Below are 17,513 nucleotides of genomic sequence, written 5' to 3'. Positions count from 1 at the left end.
ACTGGCTATCTATCAGTATTTCAGACTCTATGATTCTGCATATTCAGGATGCAAGTACGCCAAAGGAGGCATGGGATACTTTGTCAAAAATGTATAACACAAATATGCAAGACAAGAAAATGCAGCTCAAGCAAGAGTTGCACAATGTGCAAAGAGAAAGTATGAGCATCAATTACTACCACATGAAGGTGAAGAAGATTGCAGATGCACTTGCTTCCATTGGGTCACCAGTGGAAGATGATGTTTTACTTTCTGTGACCTTGAATGGTCTAGGAAAGGATTATGCACAGTTTCGAACATCCACTTCCCTCTGTGAAAGATTTTCTGATTTTGAGGAGTTGATTGCTCTTCTAATTTTTGAAGAGCAAAGAAATGGTGGTGCATCTTCTTCAGGAGGAACTTCAAAAGAAGCTATCTTCTACTCAAATGCTGGAAGAGGTAGAGGCAGAGGTAGAGGAGGCCGATTTGGAGGCCATGGTAGAAATCAGATATATACAGCAAACTCAAGAAAACCAGTCCTATGGAGGAGGACACAGTAACTCTAGAGGTAGGGGGAGCCAAAGAGGTCGTAGTGGATGGCAAAGAGGCCAAAATGCAAACAGCAATGTTGAATGCTACTACTGTGGTAAAATGGGTCATATGGCTAAAGACTGCTATAAAAAGCAGAATGACATCATGAATGGAAAATTGCAACAACGGAATTATGCATCTTCTAGTAGAGAGAGTGATGACAGAAATGAGCATTTGTTTATGGTGCAGCACATGACCAATTCTGTGACAAGTGCAGAAGAAAGCAATGATGTGTGGTATGTTGACTCAGATGCATCAAACCACATGATAGGTCATGCAGAATGGATGCAGGATGCAAGGAAAATGGAAAAACCAAGATTTATGGAGAGTGATGATGATACTACACATCCTATTGTGCAGATTGGAAAATTTCCTTTGTCTATGCAGCATGGGAAAAAAAAATACCTATCGGATGTATTTCATGTCCCGAATATCACCAAGAACCTGGTTTCTGTTGGTCAAATGGTTGAGCAGGGCTTGCAGGTCAGATTTAATTCTCATGGATGCTTTGTTGAGAATATGAAAAATAAAGGTCGCTTGATAGCAAAAGGAAAGAAGAAGGACAGACTGTTTACGTTGGATGCAGACATGCCTGAATTGAGTGCAGCAATGTTTGCACATGGGACCGGTGTAGTTGCAGATATTGATATCTAGCATAAACGCATTGGTCATGTTAATGTACAACGACTTAAATCAATGCAAGCTCAAAATATTGTTGCAGGATTGCCTAAATTCAAGGTTGCAAAAATGCATAAGGTATGTGAAGCCTGTCAATTTGGAAAACAGGCAAGGAAACCATTTTCTAGACATGTTCAAGAGAGTAAGAAGCCATTGGAATTAATCCACTCTGATGTGTGGACTACTAAAGCTGCATCTCTTGGAGGCTGTCATTATTTTGTCACTTTTATTAATGACTATAGCACAAAAGTTTGGGTGTATTTTATGAAAAAGAAAAGTGAAGTTTTTGGGCATTTCAAAACTCTTAAAGCTATGGTTGAAAAAGAAACAGGCCTGCAAATAAAATGCCTAAGGTCAGATGGAGGGGGAGAGTACCTCTCAAATGAATTTGCAAGGTTCCTACACGAGCATGGAATAAAGCAGCAATATTCATGCAGTCATACTCCACAACAAAATGGAATTTCAGAAAGGAAAAACAGGCATATTGGAGAGGTATCTCGTGCCATGCTCAATGAAAAAGACTTGCCAGATTTTTACTAGGCTGAAGCAATTGCTACAGCAATCTACATAATGAATATGACTCCCACTGCAGCAATACATGGGATGACTCCAGAGGAGAGGTATACTGGTAGGAAACCAGATATTTCTCATTTGAAGATTTTTGGTTACATTGCCTATGTTCATGTGCCAAATGAGTCGAGATCCAAGTTGGATCCAAAAGCTGAGAAGTGCATCTGCAAAAAGGGTATAGATGCTATAACCCTTCTACTCATAAGTTTACAGTGAGCAGAGATGTTATTTTTTATGAGATGAGTAGCTGGTATAATCCAGTAAATGTGATTGATAATGTAGATGCACAAAATGGTAATGCTGCACAGAATTCACAGCAGCAGTCACAAGATATTAGTGGACCTGGAGCATCCTCTAGCAGTGGTTCACATTCTTCGCCATGGACAGGCAGATTGAGATCATGAGAATCTTCTCAAAGCAATGCAGATAGTGGTATGCAGGTATCACGAAAAGGAAAAGAGAAGGTAGATCAGTCCATGTTTGATGTGAATGCAGGTCACTCTTATGTGGATGGTGAATCCAGTGGCTTAGAACAGAGCATTGATGATGAGTTGAGTATTCTTTCTATTGTTACACCTGGAGTAATGAAGACCAGGGATGTTTTGAGAGCATCCTGTGGATAGGCTAAAATACGATGGATTTACAGCCATTCACTATGCCTATATGGTCAAAGTGATACAGGAACCAGAACCCACTTCTTTTGAGCAAGCCATGGGAAAAGAAAAATGGGAGAAAGCCATGGATGAAGAAATGGATGCCTTGGAAGCAAATACTACATGGGAATTGATGCCTTTGCCTAAAGATAAGAATGTAATTGGTTGTAAGTGGGTTTATAAGGTGAAGCACAATGCAGATGGTTCTGTGAACAGATACAAGGCAAGATTAGTAGTCAAGGGGTATGCACAAACATATGGCATTGATTATGAGGAAACATTCAGTCATGTTGCAAGAATGGCAACCGTAAGAGCAGTCATTGCTATGGTTGCATCAAAGGGATGGTCTTTACATCAGATGGATGTAAAGAATGCCTTCTTGCATGGTGATTTGCAAGAAGAGGTCTATATGGAGCAGCCACCAGGTTATGTGCATGCTGTTCATCCTAAGTTTGTTTGAAGGTTGAAGAAAGCCTTGTATGGCTTAAAGCAAGCACCTAGAGCATGGTCTGACAAGATAGGACAATATCTTGTCACTCTTGGCTTTCAGATTTCCAAGGCAGATTTCTCACTTTATGTGAGAAAAACAGAGAAATGTATTATGCTACTTGTCATTTATGTTGATGATTTGATTATGACATGTGAAAGTGATGAAGATATCCTTCATGTGAAAATGCTATTGAAGCGGAAGTTTGAGATGAAGGATTTGGGAGAGCTGTGTTATTTCTTGGGCATTGAGGTGATTAGATCACCAAGTGGGATACGGCTCTTGCAGAGGTAGTATGGATTGGACATGCTGTCCAAATATGGGACGATAGGCTGTAAGCCTATTTCAGTTCCTTTGGAGCAGAATGTGAAGCTGAGCGCAGATGCAGGTGAGCTTCTGGAAGACCCTACTATGTACAGACGCATAGTAGAAAGTTTGATTTATATGACTATTACCAGGCCAGATTTGAGCTATGCTGTTGGATTGGTAAGTCAGTTTATGCAAGCTCCAAGGAAACTGCATTTGGTTGCGGCTAGACGCATACTCAGGTATGTGAAGTCCACATTGCAGTATGGACTACTTTATGAGACTGGGGTTCAGATATAGTTGCATGGATACACTGATGCTGATTGGGCTGGTAGTATTTCTGATAGACGATCTACCAGTGGATATGTGTTCTCTTTTGGGAGTGCTGCAGTCACTTGGAGCAGCAAGAAACAGCCTACAGTTGCCTTGTCAAGCACACAGGCTGAGTACAGGGGCGCAGCAATGGCTGCATGTAAGGTAGCTTGGTTGCATAAGCTACTTTATGATATGCATCAGCCTAGATGGGACAGTTGTCATTTATTGTGACAACATGAGTAGTATACACTTGGCAAATAACCTATTCTATCATGCTAGAATAAAGCACATTGAGGTGCATTATCACTATGTGCGGGAGAGGGTTTAACTAGGTCTTATTGATCTAGTTCAGCACAAAGGATCAGGTAGCTGACATATTTACGAAGGCATTGGGCGCAGAGAAGCTGCGTAAGTTTAGAGACCTACTTGGTGTCCAGGAATTGGGATTGAGCTCGAGGGCGAGTGTTGAGATATCGAGCTCCACTCGTGATATGCCAAGGTGACCGTTGTGCATTTATGTCACCGACCTGTTAGCTGCAGATGCAGTTGGTACACTGCCCATGAATAATAGCTAAATGACAGCTATCCTTATCTACTCTAGTTCATGGCTCAGTTAGTATGCCACCTTAGTTGGTTGAGTTTTGTTTGAGACCCATATATAGGATTCTTCTATTTCTTTGTACTAGAGTTCTTTTTGGCTTACACAACTAAGAAGAGGAAAACTGTTTTCAGCCTCCACCTGTGTGTGTATTCCCCCATTGTGTAAGCAAGAAAGCTACAAGTGAGTCTCCTTCCTTCTCTCCCACAATCTTGACAATTAGAGGAGTGGTAGTTTTCCTTAATGAAAAAGTTGGAAAATGTTTTCAAACCTTATGTGGGTGATGGCTTTAATGTGTGGATAATTATCTTACTTATAAAGAGCATTGTCATTGTAGAACTAGTGAACAGTGAAAGAAATGGAGGATGTGTAGCTATTGATATTGATGTACTATCTTCATTGATCTTTAGTAGTACCTACAATTAGCATGCACTCCATGGGGATGTGGCTATAGTCCTATGTAGTGAAGAGTATGCTTGTGCAAGTGCAATTGGGAGATAGATTTGAACTTCAAACATACACATAGTATTATTTCACACTCGAGGACTATTGAGTTGGTGTATGATTAGAAGTGTAGTATCAAGATTAGGGTGCCAAGTCTACCCAAGTAATCCTAGGGGCTACTATCCTTGTGCCCAAGCCTTACGGAGTAATCTTGGTGGGGTATTGCCCTTGATGTGCCCCCAGATTATGTCATGATGGAAAAGGGCTAGCGGCTCAAAGTTGGAGCTATTTCGTTAAGCCATTGGGAATCTCTAATTATAAGGACACATAGGTGCTGTGAGCGTACACCTACTCTAGATTGAGCATGTTCTCTCTTTTATTTTTAATTTTTCATGGTACTAAATAAATAAAATTTAAGACTTTAGGGGTTGCAACTTTTTGGGTAAGCATGCCTTGCTGAGAAAATTTTCTTTAACAAAATCTCTCAATTTCATTGGGTATTTTGGGTAGAAGGGTTATTTGTAGTAAGCAAATTGGCTATCATCCATGTCTTCTAGTAGGGCACTAAAATAAGATGGAAGAAGGAGAGCTTTGAGATGGAGTCACACCATCATGACATGATCTATTCTAGAATTGATATGGCTAATTGTTACAATAGCCTCACCAACAAATGAATATAGTTGAACATAGTAATGAGCATTGGATCGGGGTAGTTGTTGAACGTCTTAACAAAACTAAAAGGATTTTTTAACATAATTAGGATGGAATAAACATATATTTTTTAGATTCTTAGCTTGCACATTGGCAATTTTGGAAAATTTCTATCATTTGTGAAGCTTGGGGTTGTAATCTCTATTGTGCCTCATGGGATATGGGTAATGAAGTAGATCATCCCATTTAGAGGGATGTAAATAGAAGAAGGTGATAAGCATGCTCATCTTCCTCTAAGACAATGTATTGCCACTTTAGCACATTACTTTCATGCTTCATTGGGCTTCAAGTTGAGACATGCCTTTTTTGTTTCCTTGGAGCTTACAAGCTTTGTGGAATGTCCTTGTGTCTTCTTGATTGAGAGACTTCTTGGCCATATATTCTCCTATTTTGATCAGAGTTTACATCGTACTCACATGGGTAGAATTTTCCTTAATTTTGGATCTTGATAAACATTAAATTCAAATGCTGCTAAATTTTATACTATCATAAAGTATCATACAGATCTTCCTCTTATGCATTTGGTAGTGGAAACTCTAGTGTTTGATCAAATACCTTTTTTTGGTTAGTCTTGTAAGGCCTTGATGATCTTATTATACCATTCTTGAGAAATGGGGGACACTTTTTAGCTTTATTGATTCCTCTTTTGTTCCTTTTGTGGGTGTATCATAATCCATGCGATCAACATTAACTATGTATATACTTCATGACTTCAAGTGGTTCCATCATCATAGAAGCTCCCTTTTTTATGGATAGTTGAGTGTCACTTAACCTTGAGGATGTTAATGGCCAAAATCCAACTTCTATGTTTCTGAGTTGAAGAGAAGGGCATGCTCGAAGGATACTACATTAGAGTTATATATGATAGGGAAGTCATAACGCCCGTGGAGGATGGCATGAAAATCCACACCCACCCGATGAGGGTACGCCATGTATGTGGGGTTGTTCCTCTTGAAGGGCAGCGTGTTACAAAATGCCATCCAGGTGAGCATACTAATGTCGCATACTCGCCTCCTCCATAGGGGTTGGCTCTTATAGCCCTGTATTGTATGTGGTACTTCAAAAACTTTATTTTTCCAGTAGTCGGCCTCTTTAGTTCCCCAAGAAGTGGGGGTCTTCTCTCTTTCTTCTAGCCATTTTTGCCCTAGCCGGCCGCCAATCGCGATCACCTCATCCAACACCTTGAGCGGCAAGATCCTCCGCAGGTTGTTGGGTAGGAGAAAGCTAAATGTAAATGGGTCTTTTTCTCTTTCTTGCAACTCCCAAACCACTAGCTCTGCGTGGAATCCAGCTGGGATATCATCAGGGAAAAGTGGGAGGGGTGCAGACGGCTACACGGCTGGCTTGGCCCTCAGCTGCTTCTTGGCTTCTTCGACCAACTTCCTACGTCTCTCTTCAAGTGTGGCTTATCTCTCCACAGATGGGTCCTCCTATTGTTGCTCTTGAGACTGTGGTGAGGGGGGTTGTGGGATTACATCCTCTCTGAACCTGCCCATGTCGAACTCAAGGTCTGCTCCCTCTCCCTACCGGTCTCCATGTTGTGCTCCCTCTTCAAATCCTAGGGCGTCTATTTCCTGGGGGGTGAGGCCGGCCAGCAATAGGTATTTCCATTGCTCGTCCACCAGGCTCAGCCTAACCTCTGCAGGTTGGGATGGCATTTGCAATCCTGCATGTAAGGCTATGCGTGCAATGCTGAGCTTCCTTTGTACCACCTCCAACAACTCTCTCTCCTCTGGGTGGGTAGTGTCCATGATGGTGTCGAGGAAGGCTTTTTGTTGGGCACCGAAGGCCACTTGGGCGGCTTCTGCCTTGCCCTCTACAATGATCTTTTCCTTTTCTACGAGAGCAAGGCGCCATGCCAGTGTCTTCACCCTCTTTTCATTATGCACCGCCCACTCCTCTACTCTCTTGTTCATTTCCTCCATACTCTCCCCTTGCTTCAAGGTCAGTATCATGAGCCTTTGCTCTTGGTCCTCCAATTCCTTGATCAGCCTCTCCTGTTCTTCTTTTTCAAGGTTCAACTGATCGGTTAGGCTCTCAATCTCTTCTTGCTGCTCCTCCATGTCCTACCTTCTTTTCTCATCCCTGGCGTTGAGCTCAGCCATGAGCTCTTCAACTTTAGCAGTTTTTGCAATGAGCTCCTGATATTGCATTATCAGGAGCTTATGTTCTCTTTGCATCTTCACCAGCTCCTATGTTTCATTCTCGAGCTGCTACCTCCAGTGCTCTTCCCTGTCATCCTTAGCCTTTATTTTCTTCTTAAGATCCGCGATCTCCCTTTGATGCATGGCTATCATCCTTGTTTTGTCAAGCTCGAAGGTGGCTATTGATTCCTGTTCAGTTGCCAACTCAGCCATAGCTATCTTTCGTTCCTCCTTAGCTTTCTCCAACTGAGAGAGTAGCTCGGTGACATATTCGTCGTAATTAGCTGGTGGCGTCATCGTTGTTTGGATGGGTGTTGTTGAGGCCTCCACCTTTTGTTGTTTAGGATCTTGCCTAGACTCTGTGTCTGTGGCCAGCCGCTTTTGCCCTGTAGCCGTAGTTTCAGTGCTCTTCCCCTGGGCTATCTCCTTGTTAATGAAATACTGCATCCATGCCACAAAATTTGATACGTCTGCACTAGTGGGGATGTTGGGGGTGATGGTGGTTGGCTCAGTGGGAGGCACCAATAGAGTAGGAATTGGGTGAATTGGGGCTTTGCCCTTGCCCTTAGTGACAGCGGATGGCACAATATCCGCGCGGCACAATATCCGGCACCTGTGTGCTTGACCCAAGCCCTTCTTCTCCATGTGGGCTCAAACTCCCCAGTTCATCTGCTCTGCTTTGTTGTTCGATGGACTGGTGTGTAGCTTTAGCCAGTTCCTCTTCCTCCTTCCTTAGTTCTTTCTCTTCTTCATCAGCCTTTCTTCACCTTTCTTCTTCTGATTTTCTCTGCTCTTCCTTCTTTTTCTCTTTTTCTTCATTTTCCTTTCTTTTTCTCTCCTCTGCCTCCTGTTTTGATGCCTTCTTAGCCTTCTGTAATTCCTCCTTTTCCTTTTCTTCTTCATGTTTTTTCTTCTTCTCCCTCTCCTTGGCCTCCCTAAGGGACTCTCTCTTGGCCTTCTCTAAGTCCTTTTTCTCTTTCCTGCGGCCCTCGTCATCCTTTTTCTTCCTTTGAGTTGTCTTCTTTTTGGGTTTCTTGGTCGCCTTCCTGCTTTCATGTTCTTCCCCTTCTTCATTTGTTTCAGTTCTATCGGTAGATTCTTCTCTATCCTCGTGAGGGGGCGTCCTATCAGGCGTTTCTCCTTCTCCCTCCTCTGCATTCTGTGTCTCTCTTACTGCCTATTGGATGAGCGCAGTCAAGACACCTCCATACCCGATGAAAGAGGCCTTGGATGAAGCTTTCTTTCTTTCTATAGCCTTGAAGGCTGGAGACTCTCCACCTACTGGCACACTTCCTAAAGCCAATGCTTTAGCTGCCTGGTTGATAGTTTTTTGTACATACCAGTTTCAGTCAACTTCATCCAGAGTGTGGGCCGCTATGTTCTCCAGCACACGCACGCTGATTCAATGCATCAGGGAGTTGTAGTGCTGGCTGGAGAAGAGCACATGTACTAGCTTTGCTTGCAGCCTAGCTTCTGCATCGGGAATGTCTTGGATGCTGATGCCGTCATTGGTGAGCACCTCCTCCCTTTTCATTTTCAGCATAGCATAGACATCTCTCTTCTATTTTCTCTCCATCTTTGGCTCCAATCCCAATGCCTTCTCCACCAAGGCTGGATCTAGATGGACCTGCACCTGCTTGACACTTTCTCCTCTACCCACCGTCATTGTGCCGCATTCTTGGTATGGGTCGTATGATCTAAGGAACTCTACACACTTCAAGTGGTCCGACTCCTGTGAGAATTTTCCAAGGTACTTGGTGAGGTTACATTGCTCGACCACTCTCTTAGTTGCTTCCTCCCTAGCCACCACAACTTCTATGTTGCGGACGGTTCGAAACTTAAGCTAGCTGAAGGTGCGGTTTTCTAGATAGATGTGATATTGCTCTCTTTCATCATCTGTGAACGGGAGTCAGTGGATGCGGTCTTGCTGTGACATCTTTTGTTCCTGTCATAAACCGTAATTTTCATTAGTGCTTGCGACATAATAATTTGCTAAAAATGAAAAACTCTATGCTTTTGAATGAATTCATTAAGATCCAATGTAGATTCTCCTTTTCAAACTTTGACTTTTTGCCCTTTACTTCAAAATTTTCATGCCCTTTTCCTACCCCATCCGTTTTTCATAATATATGTCTATGCTTCACTGACTTTGATTTGATTTACTGATTCTAATTTGATTCACCTTACCCCCTCCCCTTCCAGCTTGAGAAGAATCCTTCCTAGGATTTAGGGTCAGAAGGTTAAGGGCTTTCAGCATGGAGGTGTAAGGGTTACTTGTGAAGGAGACAAGTATAGAAATTGGGATTGTATTCCAAATGAGCTTCGCGGTCCAGATCAAAGGGTCAAATCCCCAGGTGCGTAATGTATGTGAGAACATTTGTTAGGAAGTCACCAGAGTTGACATGGCTAGCAATGTGTAACTCTTCCTCAGTCAACAAGTGATCGAGGTAAGGGTGTCCTTTGATATGCTCTTCCATGGGTTGACAACGAAGAGTGGTTAACACTCTATACGAGGTTGGCGCAACGTAAGTGGGGTTGTACTTTGTTGTTTTGATAGCGCGGCGCTGCTCAGCGTTGGTCATTATTCGGCATCCTTCAACTTCCCATTGCAACCTAAGAGTGTACCAATGCTTTAAGAACTGGGATTCCATCTCAGCAAGTCTTGATAGCTCTATAACTTCTTGGTCAGTGATGGCAGAAGTGGTTCGATGAGCATACGACGTGATGAGGCATTGTTTGATTGCTTGCTCTTTGGAGATCTCACTGCTGAGCAATTCAGCAGCGGAGGTAGAGGCTTTTGTGAATGCGAATTCAAACGTTTCCCAAGAACAAGGCATCGTTTGAAGTTTGATTGCGAAGGATTCGTCTAGTAGGCCTAAGTCCAAGCAATCATAGCTCAGAGCTAGCGACACAAAAGTGGCGTCCAGTTGCTTAATGCAATCCACCACGTCATCCCCTATTTCTTCAGCTAAATCAGCTGCTAGTGTGAAAAAGGATTTCCTCTCGTAAGAGGGTCTAAGGCCTACGGGTGGTTGGGGTTTGGAGGACTTGAGTCTTTGGCAATGAAAAGTTGCGGTTGTGAGTGTTCTTGAGCTTGCGATTGGGTCGCTGAGACTATGGCTGGGTTAGCAACAGCCTCTAGTGAACGGCCTGCTGCTTTCAGGATGGATTTGGGAAGTCGGATCGACTTTGGCAAATGATGACTCTTGTGATGGTGGCTGTCGCTTGGGTCGATAGGCTTGGGCGACTCTCTTGGGTTCATGCGTGGATGAACTCGATGGTTGCGAGTCAGGGAAGCTCTGCGCCTTGTGGTTTTGAGGTTTTACGGTTTTTGGGATGATCAAGCTTGAGGCTGGCATACGAGTGGTGCCTTTGGCCATGTGGGCCTTAGGTATCCATATCCAAGCATTGCCCTCATAGTAGCCTTGTGCATGCAAGAGGGCTTTGGGGACTCATCTTTGACTAATTACATATCTATTCCTGTAACTACATCTGGGCCTCCTAGGTTTAGAGTTTCTAGTCTTATGAGGGTAGGAGCGTCGACTCCTAGGTGGTTATTGCGGCTGTTTAGGCATCCATTGAAGGCGAGGCTGTTGGGCCTTAGCTTTGGCTGCTATGGGTTGCGGTTTATGAAATTCAGGGAGTGGCAGCCGCGCACTACCCCCCTCCTTAGACTTGACTACATATGTTTCTATCGGTGGCTTTGTGGCCCGAGATGAGGTCACGCAGCCCTTGTTGAAAGTTGTAACAATGCAAATGTTGTCTATTGCAAGGTGGATGCGTTGCGACTCGTAATCAACATTGAAGTGAGCCTGCTTTTTTGAAAGTTCGCCCCAGCAGTGACTTCGTGCCCGCGTCTTTAGTGTCTGGCAACACATAAAAAATCAGTGGTACAATTTCGTTGACTCAATAGAGACAGCGGCTCTGCACTTGCCCAGAAGTGCGTATGAGTGGGCCCCATATGGGCTTAATTTGGCAGTGGTGGGTTGAAGTCGTGGTTTGCCAAGTTGGGTCCAATGATCGTGAGTTAAGACATTGAAGTCTGCTCCCTCATCGATCAGGGCATTAAAACCGCATGTTTGGTTGGCAGTGACCGTGATATGGAGGTATACGTGCTCTATGGCTTCCTCATCCTCATCGTCGATTTCAGTGATTGTGGCTGCTCGTACTTTGATAGGCGATTCTAACATCGGTGGCTCATGCAAAGGATGCGTAGGAGGGTAGTACTTCTTGATACAACTACCATTGAAGAAGCCTATTTCTTCACCGTCTAGGGTCTCAAGTTCGACATTGCCTGTTTGGCTGATCGCACAAACTTTGAAGGGTCCAAGACCTCTAAATTTTATTTTTTTCTTATGCCCCTTAACTGAGTAGAGGAGCACTAAGTCACCCTATTCGAACTCGCGCTGCTTGACGTGCTGGTCATACCAGCTCTTGCGTCGGGCTTTCTCACAGATCGGCGCATGGGTGGCTAGAAGACGAGTCTCCGAGAGGCGTTCGAGTTCAACCAGGCATTGTGTCCATGCCTTCTTCCCTTCCCATTGTTCTTAAAGCGCTATTCTTAGGCTAGGAACGAAGAATTCTAATGGTAGAATCGCTTCAGTTCCATATGTTAGCCTAAAGGGGGTTTGATCGACAGCCGTTTTATAAGTTGTGCGGTAAGCCCACAAAGCTGCCATTAGCTTGTTGTCCCAGTTGCTGTGTGAAGCAGAGACAACCTTGGTCAGGACATTGACAAGAATCTTATTCGTTGATTCAGCCTGGTCGTTTTCCTGAGGGTAGTATGGTGAGGATTTACAATGGATGATGAGGAAGGCGGATAGGAGATGTGCGATCACTTCATTGAGGAAGTGTGTGCCTTGATCACTGACCAGTTCGATGGGGGAGCCAAATCGTGAAATCACTTGCTCCCATAAGAACTTAGCAGTCGTTCTAGTATCGTTTTTTCGTGTTGCTCTTGCTTCTGCCCATTTCATGAGGTAGTTCATGGCTACAATGATGTACTTGGCCTGCGAATACTGTGCCGCAAGACTGATGGGTCCAATGAAGTCAATTTTCCATTTTTTGAAGGGTTATCAAGCAATAACTGGGGTTAATTCCATTTGATCCTTGCGAATCGGAACCTTCGTCCGCTAGCACTCGTCACAGTGCTTGACAAATCGTGCTGCGTTGCGAAAAATCATGGGCCACCACAGTTGAGACTGCAACATCTTTCGTGCTATCGTATCCCCGCTAAAGTGCCCTCCAGCAATGCCGTTGTGTGCCTCTGAGAGCGCATCGTGCATCTCATGCTCGCAAACACATCTACGCAGCAATCCATCGTGCCCCATCCTATAGAGTTGGCCTGCAATCAGCTGATAGGGCTAGATCTTAAGGATTAATAGCCTAAGTTGGGCTTTTTCTATCGGTCGGTCATGCAGTCCATGCTCAAGCACTTGTACTATGTCATCTGCCCAATATGGCGTTAGATCAATCTTAAACAGATCTCTCTCGGTGGAAAGGTTAAACACATGGGCGTCAGGTTATTCATCAACAATACCTTGTCCATCGGCTTCTCCGGTGGGAATGCATGATATGTGATCAACCATGTAATGTTGTTTTCCCTTCCGTACCACCACAGAGAAGTCAAACTCTAAAAGCAGAAGGAGCCATCAAGCTATGCATCCTGTAGCGCAAGGCTTGTTTACTAGATAGAGCAAGGCTTGATGGTCCACAAAGAAGGTAAAGGGTGTGGCCAAAAGATAATGCCAGAATTTCTTTACAGCGAATACCATGGCTAATCCCTCTCTTTCCGTCATCGAGTAGTTCATTTCCGTCTCAGTGAGTTGTTTGCTAGCAAAGCTCATTAGATAGTCTAAATTTTGTTCGCCAAGTTGGCACAACACTGCCCCCACAGCAAACTTAGAAGCATCGATATGCACGTGGAAAGTAATGGTCCAATCTGGGGCTCGTAGGATTGGTGCTATGGTTAGAGCCTTCTTTAACTCTTCATATTCCCGTTGGCATGCTTCGGTCCATTCAAAGACAATAAGCAGCTTGTACAAGGGTCTGGCAATCAACGCATAATTCAGTACAAACCGCCGATAGTATCTAGTATGGCCTAGGAAGCATTGAACTCCCTTATAGTTGTTTGGGGGTGGAAGGTCAACAATAACCCTGACCTTTGAGAAGTCGGTGGCAATGCCGTTCTTTGACACCACATGCCCTAGGATGCATCCATGCTTCACCCAAAACTGGCACTTTAAGGGGTTCAAGGAGAGACGATATAAGCGATACCGCTCGAAGACTGCTCGGGGTTTGTCTAGGTGTTCAATCCACGTTGAGTGGACACAGAGGTCATCGACAAAGACTTCTAACTCCTTGCGAAGCATGTCCTTAAAGATGGTGCACATGAGGCGTTGGAAAGTGACAGGGGCATTAGTCAACCCGAAGGGCATGACTATGTAAGCAAAGATGCCCCACTCAGTGGTGAAGGGAATCTTATGCATGTCCGCAGGATGCACTTGCACCTAGATGTACCCTGAGAAGCCATCCAAAAAACTGTAGGCTTCCTTGCCTGCCACTCTCTTAAGCATGTGCTCGGTGTACGGCAATGGATAGTTGTCCCTCTTGGTAGTAGCGTTCTGATGCCAGGAGGCATATTCCACGGTGGATTCCATGAGGTTTTATGGTGGATTCCGTAAACTTAGATGACCGGGGCTCATACACAAAAAGGATTCTTTGTGCGAGAAGTTAATGGGGACGCCTGTCCTTTTCGGGCGTTTCATTAATTTAGTTGATTTATTACGAGTGCGCACTCTAAACTCATAAATGTTTATTAATTTAATATGCATTTTGCGGAATCACCCGCTATGGAATCACCCACGTACACACTAAATTAATGAAACGCCCGAAAAGGATAGGCGTCCCCATCAACTTCTCGCACAAAGAATCCTCTTTGTGTATGAGCCCCGGTCATCTAAGTTTACGGAATCCACCGTAAAACCTCACGGAATCCACCGTGGAATATGCCTCCTGGCATCACGTTCACCTTCTTGTAATTGATGCACACTCGGATTTTTCCATTCTTCTTCATCACGATGACTATGGGCGATACCCAGTCTGTGTGCTTAATTTCGTAAATAAATCCTACTCTCATCAACTTATCAATATCTTCTTTGATAGCATGAGCGTGTTTTGGATTCATAGGGTACGATTGCTGCTTGACGGCGTTGCGTCTGGCGTCATGGGTATGTTGTGAGTCATGACACTCGAATCTACCCCCTTAAGCTCTTCTAAGGACCAGGCGAACACGTCTATGTACTCTCGCAATAGAGCGACAAGACTCGTTTCTTCTTCCCCAGTCAAGTCATCGGCAATGAATACTGGTCGGGGTGCCTCTCCTTCTTGGGCTAGGTTCATCTCCTTGACCTTGGTTGGTCCCTCAATTGGTTTGCTAGTTTTCCCTTGACGCTTGGCACCTAACAGAACTACTACCCTATCCCCTTTTGTGAATTTTATAAATCGTTTAGGGAGGTCCTGCGGTTTTCGTTGTTCTTCTACTTGCATATCCCTGGGTTGGTTTGCCTTTCTCTGCCTCAATCGTTTGCGCCTTAGGTGGGCAGGTAGATCCCCCTTGGTGCGTGGCCTAGGGATTTTTGGGTCACTATCCGAACTAATATCCGACTCAGAGTTGAACTCCCTGCCATCATTAGAAGAGGTGGTCTCCCCTGGTGGGCACAGTTCGGATGACGACTCTGTCATAAGCACTGATGTTGTTCCTGGCTGGGCTAGGCCTGCTTGCCCAAGATCTATGGCCTCTACGCGTTCCAAATAGGCACAGTCACATTCCATGCACATGACTCCTTGCTTTATCCTGAGGATACTCTTTTTCTGCGACTTGGAGTCTGCTCGTATTTGCTCTATTTCTTGCCCCTCAGTGTCGTATTCCATGATATCTACCTCACCCTCACTTTCATCACTGAAGGATTAGCAGTCTTCATATTCCTCGTTAGAATCCTCTTCATCAGACTACTCGTTGTCTCCTAGGGCTTGATATATCTCTTGTCATTGGTCAGGAACTAGGGCCCAGTTATACATGAGGTTTAAGTCATGTACTCTGGTCCATTGCCACTTGGATTCATCTAAGAGATCTTGGAGTGGTTTGAAATTTGTAGCTAGATTGCCAGCTAGCTTGTCCGTGGGGTATTCCAGTATCTCCTGGAGTTCCCTTTTGTTGGTTGGAACTTGGAAGTTGACGAGCTTCGGTTTCCCACGAAGGCTTCCTGCCATCATGCAGACTGGTACAGAGGGTGTGTCGTTAGCCTTGCCGATTGTTTTGATGGCTTGCTCATAAGCCTCATGATCTGAGAACGGCAAGTCGATTGTAGTGAGGACGTGCATCCAATCTCGCTCATCCTCTAGGCATGGGATATACTTATTCAAGGGCCCATAGGACTTCTTGACCTAAGCATTACCCTTGAGCATAGCGGAGATGGCATCTAAGTCGACTGGTGAGGTCTTCCAGGTGTCCATCTCTACTCTCACGGCGTTCGTCCTATTGCCAAGGAAGGTCAAGCCATTACCCCAATCTTAAATGACTCGAGCATTGCGCATCTAGGGTCGGCCTAATAGGATGTCGTAGTCCACTCCCTTCATGACTATAAAGTCAACGGAGAACTGGACACCTACGATCTTCGCTGGCCAATTCTTAAGCACCCCAAATGGCTTAACTCTCATACCGTTTGCTAGTGTGACATTAAACCTAGTAGTCTCAACAGGTGGGTTTCCCCAAGTTTGAAGCACTACTTGGCTAAGCACACTAACCCCGGCTCGTGTCTACGATTCCCTTTCTCGTTGTGTCACCTAGGGCTACAACCAGTAAGACCGCATGCATCTCGGAACCTTCCCAGAAGGCATTGACGTGTAAGGATTTAGGCATAGAGTGCAGTGTCAAACTCAGTATTTGTGTCTCTCTGTCATGGTCATGAGAGTCTGCCGTGACCTGCTCTTGTGACCCTTCAACCCAATGCTTAAGATCTTGCCATAGGGTGGGATGCTGCCTAAGCAGATCTCCCAGGCTAAGTGTTATAGGGGTAGTCACCAATGTGGTTAGGAGATCGTTGGGTGCTTGTCTCTCTCCTAACCTGGATTGTCCTGGCCAATGGCCGTGACTGATTTTGCGGCCTTGTAGCATCAAGGCTTGGCCTTAGCAGCACTGCTTATTGTGCAGTTGCTTCTCCCGATGGAGCAGGTGAGACTAGCGTGCTTATGCTAGAGAGATCATCGATCTCGTCCTCTATGATGGGCTCTGCGTCTTTTAGATGCTCTTGAGCTTCCTTCACTCATTCCTTTACCTTTTCTATGGCCTCTAACTGTCACTTCGGATGCAAGTATTCCCCTACCTTAGCACTTCCCTTTGTGGCCGTCTTTGGGGCTGAAGTCTCTGTCTCTGCATTAGAGACCTTCTTTCCAGCAGGCAGAGTTGTAGCACTCTCTGTTTTTAGTGCAATTTTAGCTTCCGATCTTTTCTTTTTCCGCCTGTGGCTTTTCTTTCCTATCAAGGCTGCATCCAGATTGCTAGGTCTTGGCATGCCGGCCTGCTTCGTTTGGGCATGGGTCATGACCCGCAATGGGATAGGCGTGGCCTCCCCATCGAGGTTCTCGACACCAAATAGCCCCAATGGGACAGATGGCACGTTGGCTGAACTAGAAGATGGCTTCCGCTTTGGGCAATCAATGAAGAGATGAGTGATTGCGCACTCTGCACATCTTTGGTCACCCTTGTCTCTATTTTGCTGCTCCCTTTCAAGGCAGCATGACGAGACATGTCCTAGGTGACCACAAGTCCAACAAATGATTGGATCTTGCATCTACCCTCCTAGGCCTCTACCTCGCCCTCTTCCCAACGCCATCACCGGCACTAGTCGATAATCCATAAGGACTGCGTTGCCCTCGTCGTCATGCGAGACGTAAGGGTATACATAGGTCTCTTCTTCAATTGGTTCTTCCACGTAGTGGACAGGAGCATCACTCGGTGGATGGGTTACGTAAGGACC

The sequence above is a fragment of the Lygodium microphyllum genome, chromosome 15 (genome assembly GCF_053477565.2).
Source record: "Lygodium microphyllum isolate KBCC chromosome 15, Lygodium_microphyllum_v1.1.10, whole genome shotgun sequence".
Taxonomy (NCBI): Eukaryota; Viridiplantae; Streptophyta; class Polypodiopsida; order Schizaeales; family Lygodiaceae; genus Lygodium; species Lygodium microphyllum.
Note: the sequence above shows the minus strand (reverse complement) of the source record.